The following is a 4562-nucleotide window of genomic DNA, read 5'->3' as shown; positions in this document are numbered from 1 at the left end:
TGCTCCTGTTGTTATTTCCGTGTTTTAGAGCTGTTAAGATAGGTTTTTCAGCCTATAAGAGTACAAAAAAGCTTGTCGCCCCAGCTGTAGGGACCAATTCTGTACCTTACCAATGGGTACGTTTTTATTCCCTCACCTAAAAGTATATTTTTGTCAGTAAGGGTCCAGAAATGTTCTTTTAGAGGTACAAAAATGTGCCAATTTCAAAGCTACCCTGCTTGGGTACAGCTGCAGTGACAAAGCATTTGTAGGTCCATTCCTGTGCCTTGATTTCTTAGTGTGTAAACGTATTGTATAATATGCTAACATATTCCTGTGTCACTTAATTTGTGTAGGGGCTTGAGTTTATATGGTCGTATTTGACGGAGGATTTTGTTTGTACCTCTTGCTATCAGAATTGTCAGGAATAAAAGAGCAAAAGGACCATCTAGACTGTAACCAGCGCCTCCAAAGGTATCCACGGTCCCGGCTTCTTCATATCAACACAACGCAGACATCACTAGAGTCCACCGGTTACACACATACAGAATATAATGTAGACCTGTCATTCTTGTGGCACCTTAAGACGTGTTTTATATGCTAAATGCAGTTATATTAAGCTATATGAACTAATTAATTACTTGGGCATACGTGTATTTTTGTGATGGATGCACATACACACACACACACACACACACACACACTTTAGTTTAGAGTTTAGTACTGAAACGATAAGTAGATTAGACGTTTGGTCTATCTACATAAAATAAATCAATAGCAATTTCAACAACCAATTAATCATTTATGGCATTAACGCCAAGCTTCTCAAATGTGACAGTTTGATTTTCATTTCTGTTTTCTGCCTTTATTATTGAATACTTTTGGTTTAAGGCTGTTGGTCAGACAAAACAAGCGATTTATTTCTACTGTCAGGCCACAAGGATCCTAAATGAAGACCCTAATCCCAAACATTTACTTTAATTTATTATCACTACACTATTTTGACTGTAGAAATTGATGGAGCTGACAACTGCATTAACTAAAATCATATTTTATGATGTTATGTGACAAATTAATCGACTGACAGATTGATTGACAACATTTTCCAGTATTTTCTGACAATTCATAATTTTATATATTAAACAATTCAATGAGAAAATAATCAAGAGATGATTTAATAATAACAATAGTCATTATATAGTAGTCGCTGCCCTACTTGGCTCACCAGCTGAAAGTCATACACTGATTTTTATTTTGAAAACACAGACAACAAAAACACATTCACACCTCACTTGTGTTTGTGCAGGCATGCTTATGCTTTTGTGTGTATGTGTGTGTGTGTGTGAGTGTGTGTCAGACTCACTACCCCCTCTCCACTCTCCCTTTATGGTGGGGAGATTAGGTGGTTAATCCTGTAGATCTCAGAGAAAAAGCCACTCCTGATGCCACAATGGATTTCACTCAGTCCACCAGAGAGGGGACAGACCTGCTGCCGATACGCATCTCGACCTCTGACGGAAACAGGGCCCACACACACACACACACACACACACACACACACACACACACACACACACACACACACACACAGAGGCACATACACAAGGCAGAACACTTCATCAAGGACAGGATATTATATTACATATGTATTAGATGCATGCTATAAATAACCCCACGGCCATATTGAACTAATAGTATGTCAGGTTTTTTCCAACTCTCTATGACAATACTTATATACTGTGCATAATATATGTATTATTTCCTATTTGTAATGTTACTTTGACTCCAGAAGTCTCTCAGGCTGCTTAACAAAGGCCATTATTGTATCGTTTCCGCTCTGTAAGACATTGTTCACTCTCCATGACAGCCCATGCCATCCTGGATACTGATTGGCTAATTTATTGATTACAGTAAGTCACTGCAGAAGCCCTGTCTTATCCTCTAAGTCACTGATCACTTTAATGAACCATCACCGTGCATGAATGCAAATATAACTGACAGTTTTATGACCTTTGACCTTTACAGATGTGACAGGTTCTTATTTGTAACAAACACTAAACGCCTGAATCTTGTATTCTGATGCAGTGTAGCATATGAACATTAGCAGCAGCCTGTTATTTTCTATTTTCCCAGAAAGGACACACTGAGTATTCCTTCTCCTCAGTGTTGTGCCTCTTTTTCCAAGGAATCCCCATCCATGCTGGTTTCTCAGAGAGGTGTGTTCCTCCACCCAGGCTGGACTGTCTCCCACTCATGCTGTCACTACTTCCAGCACTCTTCCCTGTTCAATCCAAAGGTTCAACCCCCCCAATCTGAGGACTGCCGCCATGTTCTTAAAGGGACTGCATCAAGCAGTGCGTTGGGAAACATTAAACCCGGATATAGAGTCATTTCGACTTCAAAATAAAACATAACAATGACTGAAGTTTAGTGCTGAATTGAGTTTTAAAAAAATCTGTTACTTCTATTGAATTTGGCTAGATAACTACCAAAATATTTGATGAGGGTGCCAAAATAATACTACATAAAAATTAGAATAACAATAAAATCCTACTTTTCCCCTATATCTTACTTTACTAAGTGATATCACTATTTACTTCAAAACCTCTTTAATTTAACAAAATAAGTCGAAGCTCTTAAATACATTTATTTTTGTTTTGTCTTTCGGTTGCAAGAATATTGCCTAGATAAAAAAGTCTTAACAAAATTATGATTAAGTTCAGGAACTGATCAAATATTAGTAGGTCTATTAGTTCTCACTTTGCGTGTAAGAAACTCTTGTTTTGCCAGGATTCATAAATACAAAATACTAAAAAAGACCCAAAAAATGGTGATTTAAGATTTTGTTTGAGGAATTTAACAGCTGAATAGTAGCTTTTAATGTTGAGGATGAGGAACTGGACAAATTATTCTCAAATTATTTTCTCCAGTTTCCCCCTTTGCTGTGTACATACTCACATAGCGTATATCTATGTGTTAAGTCAATATATAAAGGAGGCACTGTGTAAAATGTAAATAAATTGAGAATGCAATGATATGCAAATGTTTTTGATCTACATTTAATTGAATACAGTACAAAGACAAGATATTTTTTGATATATTTTTTAAATGGATTTTTTATTTTGTAAATATGAACTCATTCTGAATATATCAACAATATGTCAACCGCCGACTTCTCTGGGCTCATCATCTGAGATGGACTGACACAAAGTGGAAAGGTGTGCTGTGGTCTGAAGAGTCCACATTTCAAATTGTTCTTGGAAATTATTGAGGTCATGTCCTCCGTGATAAAGAGGAGAAAGACCATTCAGACTGATACCAGCGCAAGTTCAAAGCCAGTATCTGTGATGGTGTTGGGGTGTGTTACCCATGGCCTTATGATTAACTTGCACATCTGTGAAGGCACCATGAATGCTGAAAGGTACATACAGGTTTTGAAACTAGGTACGCTACTATCCAGCCAACATCTTTTCAGGGATGCCCCTGCTTAATTCCAACAAGACAATGACAAGACAAGACAAGACATTCTGCACGTGTTACAGCATCTTGGCTTTGCAGTAAATAAGTGCAGATACCAGACTGGCCTGCATGCAGTCCACCCCTGTCTCTTTCTCTCATTTGTGTGGTGCATCATGAAGTGCAAAATACAACAACAGAGCCCCTGGACTGCTGAGCAACTGAAGTTGTATATCAAGCAAAAATGAGAAAAAATTTCACTTTCAAAACTTCAACAATGAGTGTCCTCATCTCCCAAACACTTACTGATACTAGTACCACTACTACTACTACTTTTATTGTTAAAAAAAGAAAGAAAAAAAGGCTAACACAGTGGTAAACATGCCCCTGTCCCAACTTTTTCTGGAACATGTTGAAGGCATCAAATTTAGAATGTATATTTAGTGTATATTTGCAAAAACCAATATAGTTTATCAGTTCGAACATTAAATATCTTGTCTTTGGACTGTATTCAATCGGATATAGTTGAAAAAGGAATCATTGCATTCTGTTTTTATTTATATTTATATTCACAAATATATTTTTACATTGCGTCACAGCACAACTTCGTGGGAATTGGGGTTGTAGATTCAAAGTTCAAAATAAGTACATAAATAAATCTTAGTAATTTGTTTACATTGTTAATTTTAAAATGGTTGGTTGGCCACCACACACACTTTTGAAACCAAAGCCACTTGCAATAAATAAAAACATAATAATTACAATGAGGAAAAAAACACACAACCAAATCTTTGAGAAAATTTAATAAAAATAAATTAATTAATTAATAAATGCCATTTATCATAATATGTTAAACATTTTGGAGTAAATTGAATTTTCAGTGAAAAAATAGTATGTCTTAATTTTATGGATTTTTTAGTGCTAAATTCAGTTTTAAATTTTACTTCTGTAGAAATGGGCTGGATAACAACCAAAATAGTAGTAATTAATATCTTATTTAATTTATTCATACCAAAAAGAAAAAGAAATAAATGCGCATACTGCGTACTCTAAATATTAAAGTGGTTTTATTTGGAAAAGCCAAACCGGAAGTTCCATGTCGGTTTCCGCTACTAGCTTGACGTCAG

The sequence above is a fragment of the Epinephelus moara genome, chromosome 3 (assembly GCF_006386435.1).
Source record: "Epinephelus moara isolate mb chromosome 3, YSFRI_EMoa_1.0, whole genome shotgun sequence".
NCBI lineage: Eukaryota > Metazoa > Chordata > Actinopteri > Perciformes > Serranidae > Epinephelus > Epinephelus moara.
Note: the sequence above shows the minus strand (reverse complement) of the source record.